Source organism: Gavia stellata, chromosome 5, assembly GCF_030936135.1.
Source record: "Gavia stellata isolate bGavSte3 chromosome 5, bGavSte3.hap2, whole genome shotgun sequence".
Taxonomy (NCBI): domain Eukaryota; kingdom Metazoa; phylum Chordata; class Aves; order Gaviiformes; family Gaviidae; genus Gavia; species Gavia stellata.
Window position 1 is genome coordinate 4,802,534 of NC_082598.1, and position 18,907 is coordinate 4,821,440.

Consider the following 18,907-nt stretch of genomic DNA (forward strand, 5'->3'; position numbering starts at 1 on the left):
GATGTATCCTTACTTTAAGGTGTTCAGTGAGCCACAGTTGGCCAGGAGCAAAGAAACCATTACAAGGCAATAACATAATGTTTCATTTCCTATGTTTGTCTGTCTTTTTACCTGGAAGTCAATGGGCTGAGGTACATGATCTATAATTTGAGATAGAAAGGAAATCCTGTAAAGGTGTATTTTACTTACGTTGAAGTAATGGATTATTTTTATTTAAAAAAAAAAGCTAATGTTACAGTGATCAGAAAAAGTAGATATGTTAGTATTTCTAAATCCTGTAGTAGTTTAGTTGTGGGATCATATACTCTAGACATAAAGTATTATGTGTAATTACTGTCTTTAAACTCAGTTTTGCTAACTATTGGAGAAACACACCAATAAACAAATGCTGGTATTTTTCCTTTTAGAGGCGTAAATGAATGGGAAGGATTGCTTCGAATTTCAAGAACTAGAATTTCCTTGCATTAGCACTTTTAATTGCTGTAGTCTGAGTTTTACCAAAGGATGACTGTTTTATTTAAAGCTCTGTTTGAAGGAGGTTCTGAATGACGTGTTATTGACTGTATTTGGGTTCAGAACAAACCCTTCTCTTGATTTTCACCGAATCTTAAAGGCTTTTCTGCATAGTGTTAAAACTTCTGTATGAAGGCAAGTGTAAGTGCTTTGTTGCCTCATGGTTTGGGCATTGTCTATAGAGGTTAAAGCTGTGGGTTTGAGCACCTTCGGGCAAAGAATAGAAATAGTCCTAGATGACTAAAATTAAGTTGTTTGTACAAAAGTGGGAATATATTAACTCTTCTTCCCAACATATTTCAAACTCAGGGAGACACCACTGCTGTTGGGGAGGGGAAACAGGAGAGGATACACATCCTCATCTCCTGGAAAATGTTAGCAGCTGTGAGTTGTTGGTACAGAGGTTTTTAGCCTTGGTTAGCTCATCTGTGCTATGAGAGCAAAACCAGCTTGAGATTCTGTAAAGTTGTTCTCTTACAAATTGCTCTGAGATCTTGAAGCGAATTTTCACCGCTAATGAATGAAAAACCTAAGTGTTCCTTTGGCTACAGAAAGCAACAGTAGCCTAGCTGAGATCTGAAAGCCTGAGTAACAACAGTTTTCTACATTTTGTTAAATAAATTGATAAAGCTGGAGAAAAATTAATATCTTTTGAGTACACAAGTTTTTAATCAGCTATAGCAACTGAGTTTTAAACTTTTAATATTATAGACAGAAGCTGAGCCCTCCCTACTTCTCCCTTCCAAACTTGCATAGCCCTTCATAACCATCAAGACACGTTGAACTAACTTGGAAAAAATAACGTAGCAGCAAAAAACCATGATACCTATTGTCTCTGGTTCATCTTTGTCAGTACTTTTTTTTATTACAGACAAAAGATAAATTCCCTGTAAAGCAGAGTTGAGACACCACTGATAAGTTAAAATGCTCTCCAAATTTAGACCAGTTAATTATACATTATCTACCTTTTTACAGTGGACTTGAGGCTTTAGCTTGTTAAAGACAAAAACTGCTTGATAGCAGCAGCTGTGCTATCAGTGAATATTAAGGAAGATGGTTAGCTTAGTTAATTTGAAAACAGCCTGTGTGCCAGCAGTCTAGAGAAGAAGCCTCTAGTCCCACAAATCCTCACAAATTGTTCTCACGTTTGATAGAATACTTATTACTTGGGTTGGGTAGGAATTCTTTTTTAATTGGCTTATCCACTGCAGAAAGGGAAGACTTTCCCTCAGAATTAGAATGGAGAAAATAAGAGTTTGTGTAGCTATTTAATAAATAAGAGCTTCAATACTGCCAAGTAAACGCTAAAGAGCTTATAAAAGGCAGACTCTCGGGGAGCTGCTTGAAGTTTATGGTATCAGTATTTGTTCTTCACCCACATTTAGGGAGCTTTATGGGAAGCCTATGGTCTGATATGCTAGCTTTTGTCTGGAAAGCAAGCTTGTCACTCTGTGTGTGCTCATTAGGTTGATTTTGTGAGTGATTAGCTTTGCTTTTCTCCACTTTGATACCAGCGTGGCAGGGCCTAACTACTCCTGCTCGCTCTCTGACCCAGACATCCAAGGAACCGTAAGGGTCTCGGGGAGGTGGGAGCACAGAAGTGCGACTAAGGATTGTCAACTTTTACCATTATATGGTCACTTTGCATATATTGAGATGAATATCTACAGAACTGGAAAGCAGAGACTGCTATCCTTTGAAAAATAGGCATTTATTAACAAAAAAAGGAAAAGCAGTACTTCCCTGTAGGCAATTTGAGAATATGAGTGCAGTTCAAATGTGAAAAACAGCTCACTAAAGCCAACGAGTGACTCTGAAAATGAATAAAAATGCTTCAAAATACTTTGGAATCTTTCATGATAATATTGCAAGCTTTCACTGGCATATTTGGGCATCTTAATTCCAATTTGAACAATGTTTTTGAGGAGAAAGAACTTGAGCACTCTCAGCGGCATATTTGGCATTTGTCTGAAGACTGAAGGGTAGGCTTCAATTACACTGCGTAAATCCAGAGTAAGAACATGAATTTAGTCCAGTAGGTCTAATTATACCAGTATAGATGAATGCAGTATCTGCCCTATTTTATATTTAGGATTTTTCAAAAGAAGATTTATTCTTAGCTGGAAGGTTAGTTTGAATGTCAGTGTCGAATGTCAGCTGGAGTCTTGAATGTTAGTTTGAGTGTCTGTTGTTTGAATTTGTGTTCCTGTAGTCCATGTAGATGAAACTAGCATTTCTCAGCCTGTAGAAATGGTGTAGGTTTTTTCCCATCCCATAAATCATGTGAATTCAAGTAGAACATTAAGACTTTCAACTTGACTGTGTTTGCGTTTAAGCCATTCTCTCGAAATGAGATCGAGATATTCAATGTAAATCACCTCTGTGCTCCCTCCTCAAAGTGAACGCTTGCCTAAACAGGGAATAACACAATGTGAAAATCAGCTGTTCTTCTGTGAACTTCTAAAATGAGTAAAGCTGTTCTTAAGCACACCAGTGTTTTCTCAATATACGTTCTAGTCAAATATCCTCAGCACAAGTCCATTTACCATTATTTGTATTGGCTTTTGACAGCTAGGAAAAGGAAATTTAGGAATTTTAGCCCCAATGATAAACTGAAATATGTTTTTTCTCAATTTTTTCATGATCAAAGAGTCCTGAAGAGCTGCATGAGTCTGTGTGTGGTGTTATTTTTTGTAATTCTAACCAAATAGGTCAACTTGCATCACAGCAACGTATTCACAACCTAATTCGAATGGCAGTCTTGTATTACTACACAATTCTGTGTGATTTTTACACTGTTTCTTGATGTGTTTCTTAAGACTACAGCATAACGTTAGTATAATAGGTAGCAGGTAACAGCTTGCAGACTACTGACTGTCATTCTCTCAGAAGAGGTAGTTTCTCAGACAGGAACTGCCTAGTGTAGGTTATGTTTCCATTGACTCAGAAGTGGAATGGGTTTCCTTGTGTTTATGCAAATAAATACTTTCAACAGCTGTTATCCTCAAACTACGGAGCTCATTTCTCCTGTCACTCACACTGATGTAAATTAGGATTAATTCTACTGAAGCTAATGACCATATAATGCTAAATATATAGAAAGAAGAGAATCAGTGATTTGATAGCAAACTTTAATTTTTTGAAGAAAGACAGAGTAAAAAGGAGTGTTAAAAGCTTTTAGCACTGAAAAGTTGCAACACATTGTGTCGCCATTTGGGAATCCCTGTCTCTGGGACGAAACCCTGTTGTATGCTTGGTTCAGCCAGGCACTGTCAGACCACTTGCGCCGTTCCTTCCCCTGCCCTTTTAGCTGGCAGGAGGCTGTCATCATGGTAGCTGCCAAGGGGTTTAAAGAGCTAAAAATAATTGTAATGGAAAGAAAGAAAGGGTTTTAAAAAAAAAAAATAATAAAAAAAAGCATCAGCTTCCTGACAGTGAAAAAAATATGTGACTGTAACATCTGAAGCAAGAAATACCCACCTGACTCCTTGGCTTATTGTTATTCTGGATTCATTCTAATGCAGTTTCTTCCTGTTCAATATCAGTTTATAAAACCATGTTACATGTTCGCTGACCCCTGATAACTAAACAAATCCCAGTGTGCAGCTAGATGAATAAATTCCAGTTTGTAGTAGTGCAAATATATGCTGATGGTTGTTCAGTGAATTCATAATAGATTAAACATTAAAAAGATGTGGGTTAGAAGAATAAAAGGATATAGGAACAATGTATTTTTGTAATACATTACTCATTTTTTCTGGTAGCAATGATACATATATTTTTTTTTATATAGACTACAACACATTCTGTGGTGAACCAATTGTATCTTTTTCATGCCAAAGAAAGAAAAGCTTTTGTGATCAATTCCCACATTTAGAAAATCCTATTTTATTTACCTCTTTCTATACATGGACTGCCGCTACAGAGGCACTTCTACGTAGAGTCCCATAAATGTTTCTGGAATGCCATTGTGCATATAGAGAAGTGAAAACAGAGCAACATTTACTACCCTTTGTGTATCATTGGTGGATTGATTGTGGAATTCATTTCTACCTTCGTTTGTCAAAGCCACTGTTGACCAAAGAGTGTGTTATATGAGCCAAGGCTGGTGTAAACCACTGAAGCTTTGCTGAAGTGGAACAAAGGTGCTGTACGTCAGTTGGGGATGTTCAGCTTTGTCTCATTGGATGGATTGAATGAAGAGGCTTGGTCATTTTATGTTGGAGTTGGTGAGTTTTGTATTTCCACTTTAGAACTATGTCATTGAGTGAAATGTTGAATGTGATCTGCAGTTCATTACTGTGCAAGTGCTTAGTTGTTTTTGTTTATAGCTGCACTTGAACCCCCTCTGTCTCTTATTCTCACACACAATTTAAAGAATTTATATTTAAAATTTGCTAGCACATTTTAATGTGTTCAGGGCTTCTGTTGGTGTTTCTCACTGCAAGAACAGGGATTGGTTTTCAAATAAATAGAACTGAGCTGACCATGGTACGTTTTAAATAACATGACATAAGTAGTGATCAAAAATTTTATCCTTATATTTGCATTATTTGGGGAGTCTAAGATACTGCAGACTTCCGAGCAAAGACAGCAATAACAATGCATTAAACAGATCAGAGGAACCAGCATGTCACCTATTCTGAAGATAACTTGTCAGAGAGAGAAAAATCCTTAAAGATATGTTTTAATATTTTTTCCTTTGGTCTTCCAAGTGCATAAAGATATCTTAAGAACCTGGGTAATATGCGGAAATTTAATTTACAAGATGAATTGTTTAGACTCAGCCAATAATCTTCTGTGGTGGTGTTTCAAGCACAGAAATGCACATGCACAAAAGACAGTATGAAGGGATGTCAAAATTTCTTTTAGCTAAAAATGTCACCTATACCGATGTATTAAGGTTCTCGGTAGATCCCATTTTAAGGGTTTTTTGTTTGTAATTTTTTAAAGTACTAAAGTTCTGTGAATTTATTATAAGCATGTAGAGATAGTCCTAATGGATGCAGATAGCCTTACTGCTGTGCAGTAGATAAATGGTTTTTTTCCTTGTTCTCTTCACTCAAAGTCTAATAGCTCAGATCCAGAGTTTAGCTAACAGTGAGTCTGCAAAGGAGAAATGTGCAGAGGAAAGAAAAATGGGGTTTTGGTTTTTGGTTTTTTTTTCTTCTTGTCATTACTCAATCTCTTAATATGTATTTGAATGGGCCCTGAGCGCAGATTAGTGCACACTCATTGCAGTTGCTCTAGTAAATCTGACCTCGTCACACACTATTGCTATTTGTTTTCCTTAATTAAATGTTTCATGTACAGGAATAAAAATGCATACAACTGGTATCAATGCAGACTCGTGAGACTAAGCGAAACAAACATCTGCCAGGAATGGTTTAGCTACAGCTGCTTCTGCCTTCAGACAGGAGCATCATCTGTCAAGTTTCCTTTCGGCTCCAATTTCCATGACTTGTAGTAGTATTATATTAATATTGGTAGAGTGGAATGGATGTTCCTGTGGTATCTAGTCTCCTGATGAAACTAATCAAACTTGGCCAGAATGTTTCCAACATTAAAAGAAACTTGATTTGCCTACTCCTAACGCAGAAGATAGGGAGGTGTTGTTCCTCACCTGCTCCACAGATAAGCAATCTATGGGTTAAAAGAAAAGTACTGTTAGCATCCATCACCTTATCTAGACATATTCATGGGTGCAATTACTGCTTCGCAAAACAGCATGGAATGGGCCTGAGAGGAGACTCAGTAATGCCCCATTTTATTGTATGTGGCCTTGCATTTCCTATGTTCCAGGTTGATAGCTCAGGAATCATTAAATCTAAAGATGGATCTTGGAAAACTGAATGATGACCTGTAATTTGATGCAAGATAGCTTCCTAATCAACACAGGGGAAAAAAATCTACTATAATTCATTCATTCACCTGTGGCTAATTTTAAAAGTGATTTACTGAAAATTTCTTATGGAAACAAGAAACCAAAGTGTAGAGCAACTCCTCAGCCCAACCTAGGGTTTCACGTGTCCGGAGTGATATTAACAGTGTTGGCTTAAACACATCCTAAAGGTCAGGAGACCCTATAAAAGCATGCTAAAACATCTTCTTACTACAAATCTGTCTTCTCGTAACAAACATGGAACCCCACAGAAACACAGTAACTCTCTTGCTTCCTAGTTGAAGTTTATTCAGATGTGCAACTCTTGCTGTAGTTTTGTAGGAAGAAGTAATATCTTTTATTAGATAAGCAGTTCTGGAAATGCTAGATGCTGTGAATCCTGGTTTCTTAGAGATTTGTATTTTGTGGTCAAGTGTGGGAAAAGCTGCAGCTGGATCTGATGGAATTTATGACATCTCTCACCTACTCGAATTCCTCAGTGTGGGCTCCCAGGTAAACTCATTCTTCAGTGAGGCATTAAGAGGCTAATAAGGTTTGTGTCCTCAAAACAGTAGCCTGTTTTCATTGAAATGTCAGGAATTTAATGTTCACTGAGACACAAACTTACGTTACTTTGAATTAAATTAATCAAAATCTTAAAAATTTATTAAGATGGACTGGTGGAGAGACTCTCTGCAGCTTTATCACGGACCCACTGGCCACAGACTTTGAACTAGCAGTTTACAAAGGAGCCCTAACGCATACTGGTATTGCCATTAAGTCTAATAGCAGAGACAATGGACTTATTATACTGATCTCTGCATGCCAAGAGGACCATATATCAGAGCACAATGAATTCAAGATCTTTGTCTGTGGTCCTACTTAGAATTTTAACGTCAGTTTTGATTTCCTAGATATACGTTTGTTCCCATTTTATGTTTGATGCTAAAAGTCACATGAAAAGCTCTTGATACAAAAGTCATTATTAAAAACTATTAGCGTGTGAGCTGCATTCATATGACCTTTTTTTGCAGATTCAAAGAAAAAGCAGAAACAGCACTCTAATATACATGAAATAATCCTGGTTTTGTTCAAATGGTTTTGGATATTTATGAGCTAATGATGATCCTTTGAAAAGGTAATCAGCATTCATGCAAATCTGTGAGAACTGGGATAAAATGTAAGACCAAGTTAATGTAAGAGTTGTTAATCAAATAAACCATATGATTGGGTTTACAACCAAGATGAAAATTGCCACATTTTTATTAGTACTATAAAAAAAAAAAACAAAATTACAAAATTCTATGAAAAAGCCCATAAGAATGCAGCCTTAAATTAAGAGAAATTATAATTTAAGGATATGAATTCCAGCACATTGAATAACATACTGCTGGGTTTTTTTTAATGTATTCGCCTTTCAGAGGAGGAGAGAGAACTAAATATAAATGCTTTTTTTTCTCGCCTTTGTCCTTTACTTACCTGTAAGAACAGATCGAGATGTAAGGTTTCTCAGTGCCATCTCTTTTGCTCACATCTTTTTAATAGATCTAAGAGAGACCACGTGTTGTATAAATGAGGTAGTTTAGGCTAAAACTCTGATAAGGAATATGTTTACAGTTAGAAAAAGTGGATGAGTGTGTGCAAGTGCTCAGGTCTGTGTCTTGGCTGTGGTTAGCTTACTGGTATAAATGCAGCTGCTGTCTTTTAAACAGTTGTATGTAAGTCAGCTCTCTGTTTCTGATCATACAAAATGTATGGATATACAGTGATAGGAAAAAAGGGAGGAATAATTGACTGACTAGTTATTTTTTATAATACTGAAATGGGAAAATACCTCTTATATCCACTTATTGTTTTTCCATTAAATACTCTGGGACTTTTTCTTGGTGTCAGACACTCATATTGTAAAAATCATTATCATAACTATAACTTTTCCAAGTGAAAAGGTGATGTGTTAGCAGGAAAAAGGGCTACTAAGCCGATGAGTAAACTACATGACGTCTCGAGACAGTATGAGCTCTCTCCATGCCAGGGTTAAAGCATACTAGCAGGAGAAATGGAAAAGGGGAACATCTAATTCTGTTGTGTTGTCTACACGTTCTGGTTCTAGGCAGATGACATCATGTCACATTACTGTCGAACCATTACTAAATTATTGTAAAAACATTTCATAGGCTGCTATTGCACCAAAATTGGATACATGTAAAATCAATCTTTCTCTGAATGTGACTTTGTAAGCCTTTAGAATATTACTCTAAATAAAAGTCTCTTCACTCACCCCTATGAAGACAATCATAGTATTTTAGCAATCATAGTATTTTACAAGGTTTTGTCTGTGAGAAAGGGAACTGATAGGTCTTGATTTCCTAAAAAAGAAAAAAAAAAAAATTTGCATTCTACATGCCCTCTACTGTGATAATCTCAGGTTTCTTTCACATAGCAGTCTTCCATGCAATACCTACAGTTTTTCCTCCAGTCCTTATGATGGTGTATCCCCATTTCTACTTTTGCAATGTCTCCAGTTACCATCTATGCCCATATTCTTTCATCCTCATTAATTTCCTCATCTTATCTTCAAACCCTCCTTCAATGTTTCCTCTCTCTGTTTCTTCTGATGGTTGGACAAATGCAGCATGAGCTGTAGCTGAGTAAATGATTCTGCTGGCCAGCACTTCCAGGCTGTCAGGTAGGCAAAATAAAGCGAAAAGCTGAATTATCCCTCAGTGGGACACTCATCCTGACACAGATGTGGGCTTTCATGTAAGTTAGGGGATGACCAGCCCACTGGTCGTGAATTTTAACCTTGTCTCAAAGGCAGGGTCATGGATGATGCACAAGCACTAGAGGTGCATTTCCCCTTAATGATGATAAAGTAATATTTACATAGATAACAATCCAGGATAGCAGAGTGGCTAGTTCTGCATACCCAATTTTCAGGTCTTCATGTGAACAACAAGTTGCTTATATAGAATTTAAAGATGACCCCACCTGTGCTATCAATCACTAGCAGCTGTAATAGACAGTTATACCATTCTTTCCTTATCTGCTCAACTTCAGCCCGAAAATTAGTTCCATCTAACTCACAAGTTATGTTTCTTTAGGGATCAGTAATTATAATTTGTGATTTGTTTATACCCTGGGGTGTCTGATATCACACTGTGTTAATATCTTCAAAGCTTCTGTTACTATCGTGAACTTTTTTGAGTTCCTGCCACAATCCCCTGTTTTTCTTCACCAGCTGTCAAAATATAGCTTCCTGATAATATAACTAACGTTTAATTATCACAGCTTAGTCAGGCATGCATCCCTGTTCTAGGGTCACTGAATAGTTTGCCAAAATAGTGGACTGTTATTAGATAGATGGATAGCTCTGGTAACTGCTTGCTATTAATATCTATTAATTATAGCACTGCCAGGGCTGTGTTGTCAAAATTGCTTTATGGGATCAACTCATACACATTGCAGTCTTGTAAATCTTGTTTCCATAGGACATCAACTGCCCTCGCGCCCCTTGAGTATTTCAGTATACATTGTTCATAATTTGTTATGAGTTTTAATAGCAATGGCCTTGATTGCAGATTGAACAGAAAGGATTAATACACAAACACCCTGAATTTCCTCCTTGTTTGTTGGTATACCAAAACAAGAAATACTTTTGGCCATTTTGCATGCTTTGAAGCATAAAAGTTACTATTGATTAAAGCTTCTGTTGCCTGATGTTTCAGAGATGTTGCTATAGTTTCTGGTGTTCCTCTATATTCTTTGTTCACCGCTTTTTCAGTATGAATAGACTGGGTATGGAAGAATGGTGTAAGAAAGCCTGACCTATTGTCAAATTAAATAGAAAAGTAACCTGATCCTGCTAAAAAAGGTAAAAGACCGCTGAGCTGGGTCACTGGTCTTTGACCTACGCAGCAGAAATTCTTGTAGTTGGACATTTTACATTTGCTTTGTGTGAAAGGAAGAAAATAAATGCATACCACTGCAATGTAAAATACACTTATACCTGTGACTCAGAAAATCAGTAAATCAAATTAATCAATTCCAGGTTCAGCAGTCATGTTAGCTATGTGGTTTAGAACAGGATATCTGCTTTGTGGCCCAGCTGAATAGATGGATATGGTGGGTTGACTGTGGCTGGATGCCAGGTGCCTACCAAAGCTGCCCTATCACCCCCCTCCTCAGCTGCACAGTGGGGAGAAAATGTAACAAAAGGTTCGTGGGTCAAGATAAGGACAGGGAGATCACTCAGCAATTACCGTCATGGGCAAAGCAGACTCGACTTGGGGAAATTCATTTAATTCATTGCCAGTCAGAAGTCAGAGAAGGTTAATGAGAAATAAAAACAAATCTTAAAACCCCTTCCCGCCACTGGTCCATTCTTCCTGGGCTCAACTTCACTCCCGATTTTTTTCTGCCTCCTCCCCCCAGGCGGCACAGGGGGACGGGGAATGGGGGTTGCGGTCAGCTCATCACATGTTGTTTCTGCCGCTCCTTCTTCCCCACACTCTTCCCCTGCTCCAGCGTGGGGTCCCTCCCATGGGAGACAGTTCTCCATGAACTTCCCACGGGCCACAGTTCTTCATGAACTGCTCCAGCATGGGTCCTTTCCACGGGGTGCAGTCCTTCAGGAACAGACTGCTCCAGCATGGGTCCCCCGTGGGATCACAAGTCCTGCCAGCAAACCTGCTCCAGCGTGGGCTCCTCTCTCCACGGCTCCACAGGTGCTGCCAGGAGCCTGCTCCAGTGTGGGCTTCCCACGGGGTCACAGCCTCCTTCGGGCATCCACCTGCTCCAGCGTGGGATCCTCCATGGGCTGCAGGTGGATATCTGCTCCACCGTGGACCTCCACGGGGTGCAGGGGGCCAGCCTGCCTCACCATGGTCTTCACCACGGGCTGCAGGGGAATCTCTGCTCTGGTGCCTGGAGCCTCTCCTCCCCCTCCTTCTTCACTGACCTTGGGGTCTGCAGAGCTGTTCCTCTCACATATTCTCACTCCTCTCTTCTCCAGCTGCCGTTGCCCAGTTGTTTTTTTTCCCCTTCTTTAATACATTATCCCAGAGGTGCTACAACCATTGATGATGGGCTCGGCCTTGGCCAGTGGCGGGTCCGTCTTGGAGCCGGCTGGCATTGGCTCTGTCGGACATAGGGGAAGCTTCCGGCAGCTTCTCACAGAAGCCACCCCTGTAGCCCCCCACCAACCTTGCCATTCAAACCTGATACAATGGACAGTAGAGAACAGATTCCCTACAGCTTTATGAGCTGCATTCTTGTAGGAGAAAGACTTGCTGCATTTCATCAGGGCAATGCAGTGTTGTTCAAGACCAGTTAAAATTAAAGCAGGAATCTGGTCTTAACTGTGTTCTTGAGACTAAGTCCTGCTCTTATTCCTCTTGGGTTACTACAGCTGCTTGCTGTTTACTTCTTCAGCAATGGATGCACATGTATAGAGAGAAAATTCAGAAATTACGTCAATGCAGTGAGCAAATCATTGAAGGGAGAGATCCCACATGTCCGAAGCCGAGTGCCCCACTGCGCTTCGCAGCTCCTGTGGGAGCGAACCTCAGGAGAGAAGCCCTTTTCGGCTGTCCTCATCTCCCTCCCTGCCAGCCAGCCAGGAGGCATACGGCTTCCCCACTACTGCTGACTATCAATTAATTGTATTCCAGCTGAATGCCGCAGAAACACACTTTTATGAAAATAAGGGAGGATCATCTGTAATTCCTAAGGGAGTTTTCTGTCAAAGCAGAAAGCATTTCTATTGATTTCAGCTCCGGGAATTAACATCCACACCCACTTTTCTAAAGTCCTTGAATTTCAAGCTATTTAGAGATATAGTGGAACACAGAACCCCTAACAAATGTATGCCTAGACTTTTAATTGTGGGATTGGGTCTTCATCTATGGTAATTGGAACAGCTCTGAGCCTGTTTGTTCTATCTGAGGATGCAGGTTGATAGTTCTGGGCAGTGCTCTGCTCTACTAAGTGCCCAACAGCATTGCTTGAATAATTTTACAAATGAAACATAAAAGGTTTCCAGAATTATTTCTCTCGGGTGTAAATTGGAAAAAATGCTGTGAAACAATCACCTGCCTTTTCTATAATTGATTTCCTTCCCCTGTTTTCCATAGAGAATGCTTGGGCTGACCCTGCTCAGAATTCACAATGACCTGGAAAGTTGGTCTAAAATCACAGATGCACGTTGGCATCAGAGCCCTTTTGTTTTAGTAGGTTTTTGGACCACAGTAGGGGCTTTCTTGCTCTTTCAATCAGACACATTTGTCACAGTTGGGGCTCATCGGTGTGCTGTAGAAACTTGACCTGTTTCAGGAAGAAACAGTTGTATGGTCAAATTCCATGTAAAAAATGAAAGGAAAAAAAAAAGAAAAGTCATTATTTACTCCTGGTGCATATCTTTTTTTATTCATATCTAAAATCATTATTATTGCCTAATATTAAACGTAAAGGATCATACATAATGCAATACCCTTTGTGTTCTTTACTGGTAGCTCTATAATTGAATATGAACCAATGTATTATTTTTTTCCAGTTATGAAAGTACTGAAGTAGAAGGATTTTTCAAGGTGTTTCATTATTGATCTCACTTCTATTCCATCCTATAGGCAATAATCATGGCATGTGCCTAAATGGTCCTAGAAAAGGAGGAGATTCAGATTGCAGTAACAGCACTTCACTGAAATTTTCCGAAGCTAGGATTTTTGCATTTTGAATTGAGCTTTCGGTACACATGAGGCTTCTAACACTTAAATTTCTTTCAAAAATCTCAGTCCAAGACCCAGTGAATTTATTCAAGTCAGAGTTACTTTGAACTTTACCACAAGCAGAAATCTCTTAAGACTCTTTCAACTAAGTCTGACATGGAAGAAGTCTCAAGGGTGTTTGAGTGGAAAAGCCTTATTCCTGTAGTAAGTATGAGTGAATATGCTGTTGACCTTTTGGGAAGTGAAAAGAGTTTTTCATAGGTTCACTGGGCAACATATAGCACATGAAATAAAACATTCAACTGTTGTGCTTAAAGTTCTCTGTAGCTTTCTAACGTTCTGCTGTTACTGACCTGCTTAGATATGTATAGAGTAATGTAAATGTCTGAGCAGTTTATATTAAATATGTTCAGGGTTTGGTATTAAAAATTTTTAGAGCAAACATCAAACTCGGTAAATTAGATCATTAGTAATTTACAAAAGAAATGCCTTTTTTACTGCTGTGCATGCAATTAGATTTTTTTAATATGTGTGAATGTATGTATATGTGAAGTTAAAAATACAGGTCTTACTTAGATAAGGCTATGTGACTGGTTAATATAAATGAGGTACAACTGGCAATGTTATCCAGTATGAGGTTCCCCCCGTGCCATATGGAACAGGTACTGAGAAAGAGACCAAGTCTAATATTTTTGTGGTAGTACAAATTGGCACTGCACTGCGTGAAGAGGAAGAGGAATCTGCTGCAATATGTACTCTCAGTGACATTTTGAGTTTTGGCACTTGTTTGTGTATGTGCAAAAACATCCCGTCTAGTGATAAATAGAGTTTTGCTCATATTACAATGCTTGAGTGAATAGAGTGAGGATAAATAAATTGAAGATCTTAGGTAACTTAGCTTCAAGTCTGTGCTTTCCTTTAGAAAAAAATCTCTTATTTGTGGCTCCATGAATATCACTGGGCTGCCTACAGCAGTACCAACATTAATACATGTCAAAATTTTGAAGGATTTGGAGATTGTAACAATATCTGGATAAATTACTAAGTGGATGGATAAATAATTATAAATAGTCAAGATACTACAGTTCAACAGGTTACCACTCATCGGCTGAAACACTGTAGCTGTTTATTTGCTTGGCTTTAGTCCACTGTGAATGTTATCGAAGTCTCTTACTTAAACCACCTTCAACTCAAGCTGAATAACTCAGAAAGTTTCAGTTTCTCAAATGTGTGGTGTAGACAGGTATGTTCGACAGTGTCTTGGGTTTGTTTCAGTTATTCTATATTTCCCTAAAAAAAAAAATAGCTTGCTGTAAATTTTCTTCTTCCTAATATTTCCATCAGTTAATTACAGTGAAAAAATAAATGGCATAAATAGGAAAGACATGTATAATAAAAGTAAAAAGAACATATTTACAAGGAATACCCAAAACTAAGATATAACTAGTTTGCATTCTCTACCTTAGAGTGATTAAATTGTTGGGGAAGCTGAATAGAGCTTTTTTTGTACAATTTCTTCTAAGCACTCTATGGTGGAAAAAAGGAAGAAAAGAAAAAAATAAAAAATAGAATACATACATTAGCTGCAACATTCTGCAGCCTTTGTGTTGATATTGTTCCTTTGCAATAGCATATACTGCTCCCTCTTTTTACATTTTTATTCTAAGCGGTGATTTTCTTTTTTGGACCTTTTCATGTACATTAAATTCAGAATGGCCATGTTAAATCTTTGAATTTAAGTTTGAACCAGCGGACAATACATTTTGATTGTCATAATTACCTTTAATAATACAAAGAGCTCAAGTGAAAACTGGAAATAGTCTGTTTAAAAACACAACAAAAGTTAACTACACCTGATTTTTGTCAGTGTAAAAATAAAGTAAATTGGTATGACAGATCCTTGATTACTTTTGTAACTTGGAGTGCAATTTCATGGCAGAAATAAAGTTTTTCTGTCCTAAGTAGTACACGTGGCAAAAGCAATGAAAAAATGCTAATCCACGCTTCAGTTGCTAGTTAGCAAAAAACTAGTGTAGGCGTTGCCTATCCATACAGTACTTATACTTCCAGCTGCCATATACGTATATCTTTAGAATAAATCCTGTCCTTGGTACGTCCTTTCAACAACGGTAATAAAAATTTGCATTAGAAGCAAAATCCTTCCCTACCCCCATCTGCTATACAACGGAAAGCTGCTTGAGGCTGAAATGCAACCAAATATATGCAAATGCATTTTATTGGGACTGATCCTGCATATATTTTGAATAATTGAAACTAATGGAACTATTTGCATGATTAAAGAATGATACCTAGCAAGCTGCAGAATTGCATCTTGGGCTATCAGTGCCAGTGATAGGAAATTAATATGAAGGAGTTGGTACGCACTTTTTCACCCCACCCCCCCACCCACCCCCCCCCCCCCGCCCCGAATTCTAGGATTGGTTCAGTGGCTTTGGTGATTGCAGAAAAATACGGCATCACTGGAGCTGGGCTGTTTATTTTCTTGCTCATTACTCTTCCATGCTCTTGCAGGACAGGTTTAAGATGTTTAGCAATTGTTTTGATGGTATAAGAGTAGCTTAGCAGACCTGAAATTCTGGACAATAATGTTTATCTACACAGCAGTTTCACTGTTATGAAGTTCCCCACGCATTTTGAGGATGATTCACAGTTCATTGATTTTGGTATTTAAGATGTATTCATTCGTATAAATACTCTTCAGACAGTTCACATTGATCTTAATACAAACTTAAGTTCTGTTTAGGCAATCAGTGAATTCAGTATGCTTATGGAACTTAGTAAACGGGGCGGGGGGGGGAATAATTACTTGGTTACTTCCACAGCCTCTCATGAAATCTCCTCTTCAGTGCTTTGGTGGAGACAGAGCACTTGAAGCGTAAAGGTAAAGGCTGTCAAATCAAAGTTTTGGCAAATTGGCAGCTATGATAACATACACGCTTTTTATTTTCCTTTCCAAGCTATCTGCTCCATCCAACTCAGGAGTGGCATATTAAACAAATTCCCAACCTTGAAGAGTCTGGGTTCTTCAGAATACATGTTGCATTAAATATGCACATGCAAAACAAATTATAATGCACCTCTTTTATTTCAGTAATACCTTTTTCAACAGTCATCAGGGCCAGATATAATCTATGTTTAAATAATAAACTAGGTACATCTACAGGATGAGATAGTCAACCAAAGACCTGAAACAGCCTCTGGAAGTGCCTTTCTCTTTTTCTCCGTTATCCAAAGAGATCCGTTTGGCACCTAACCAACGTGTCTCAGCTAAGTGGGGTGGAATTGGGTCTAAGCTTTTTTGGTCTGAGTTTTAGGTAGGAAAAATACAGAAGTTGCTCAATTTATAGCAGGCTAAAGCATGTTGAATTACCTCATGGTTTCTATCGTCTAAGAGCATGCATACGGACCGTGCTGTGCCAATCATCTTAACTGATGGTAACTTGATTGTGTATTTGATAACAAAGTCAATCAAAATAATTAAATAGTGTCGTATCTGGAGATTGAGTGCACTTAAAACTTGTACTGTTTCACAGATCCATGCTTACATGATGGCACTGAAACGCAGGTTTTAGCAAGTAATGTCTATGTCTTGCCATGTTCTTGCCATGTTGTAAAAGTAAGTTTTGGGTAAAGTCATAGTATTTCTGATTGGTAGTGCTAAATTCAATTTCATCCAGATTTTGTTTCATTTTGTAGGATTTGCTTATCTCTATGCTTATTTGACATAATCAGATCTTTCCATGGTACAGGCTGGCATACTCCCTGCTGAATTGTGAAAGTAGTATTGCTTTGTGACTGCTGATGATACAGCACTGTATTTATGCAAGACTTGAAATATACCACAGAAACTATTTAGATTAGGATTATACATGATATGTATCATTATTTTTTTTAAACAGATAACTATAATGCTCTGTTGATGCATATTTAATATAGCCATAGATTACATCTGTACTCCTTCTGTATTGATAGTAACATCCAAAACAATATACTGAACTCTAAATTATTTTACAAAAAAGGAGAAAAAGTTTTCTCTGGTTATGTCTGTATCTTTCCTTGGAAAACCAGGACACTCTACAATATCCAAATATTATCTCATGAGATTCTATTGAAAGAGTAATTAACAGGACAGAGAAAATACGTTTTAATTTCGCTGACGTTTTCTGCAAAAGTCTCTTCCAAGAGAACTCAAAGACCTGCTTAATAGTTTGATTGCCATTTCATGACACCCAGCCCATTTCAGTCACATATGTCACTGCTATCTGAGAAAAAGTAAGAGATATGGTGCATCTGGAGCCTTAGGACAGATTTACATCATGATAATCACAAAATGAAAGGGCAATCTGTAAAACCACTTATTTAAGATACAGGAAGATGGCTTTTGCTGAACTTAATCTCATTTGTTAGTTTTTAAGGTCTGTAATTTCCACTCATGTTAATGCATTCTAATTATTATCCTGCTTAGCTTTTGTTTCTCATGAAGATTAAAGTGGTCTGTTTGATGTGTGCAAAGAAATGACTACAGAAAATGGTAAATTAATTGGAAGATGTCAGTTTAGGAGAACGTTTTTGACATGAGCGCTGTAAGGCTGTTAACAAACAGACTAACTCATTTGTCTCACCATGAAATGAAAACAAAAATCACAACATTATGATAAAATCTTGACTAGGAAATGCCTGCAAGACTCTTTGAAGCCTTAGGTTTTTTTCTTCCCTGGGCTTTGGCACCGTGATATATGCAAACCACGTTCTACATGACTATGAAGTGAAATAGGTTCTATGCAGAACAGATGGACCAGGGCTAATGTGGCGATGTGCGCTGGAGACGAGAACAGATTAATACCACAAGGGGAAACTGGAGGAAAATTGGAAAGACGGGGGTATTTGAACTAATTCATGAATCATTTCCAACTGATAGTTATGCCTTCAGGCACAGTGAATAATATCAAGGAAGCCTATTTAAAATTTTATAAGTTTGTTTTACTGTAGATTAGAATTAAGAGCCATACTTTTGGATGATTAAAAAAAAAAATCTTGTATTCCCCCCTCCCAGAATGTACCTTTGTGATTTAAATATCACTTAATTCATGTCACAGTGCACATAATTACTGTTTGAAAAACCCATGGCAAATTCATGGGCTTGGCACAAAGTTTTTGGGAATGGATTTTTTGCAAGAAGCGCTGTATGAGCTGGGAGAACACGCTCTGCCACTTGCACCCGAGCCACGGAGAGCCAGCTCTGCAGTGTCTGGAGGCACGGTCTCATTCAGGCGTCTCTCTAAGTCTCCCCTATCTTCATCTTATCCAAACAGCCTTCAGTCTTGTGAGGTTCAGACTTCCCAAAGCTGTGCCAGAGCAAGCACATGTAGATACCTACATCTTTGAATGAGGTCTTCAGGCATACGTTACAGAATGAGGCTTTCAACAGAGACATTTCGCATGACCAAGTTCGGATACTCTTGCTAGTGGACGTTTTACTCTAGGGCAATCACATAGAAATAAAGAGGCTCACCTGAGAATTAAAACAATTTTAACACGCATAAAACCATCAGGATCTGAAACAATGAAAGATATGTAACTTCCCAGTATCAGTGAAGGTATCAGAGTTTTGTTTATGGGTGGAAAAGCACAATTCCATGTGTCAGGACATCAAAGATTCTACATTTTGCAAAGCTCAGAGTATATGGATGAGCCTGATTACTAGTATCCATAATGGACATGGTTAATAAAAGGAAAAAGAAACTGTGAGGAAAGGAAATGTAGAGATAAT

General features: G+C 38.1%; 1 protein-coding gene across 3 annotated transcripts in view; it reads left to right on the plus strand.

The window, feature by feature from the left end:
• CTNNA2 (catenin alpha 2) overlaps positions 1-18,907 on the plus strand; it is a 456,724-nt gene that overhangs the window by 374,684 nt on the left and 63,133 nt on the right. The gene's annotated exons all lie outside the window — the stretch shown is intronic.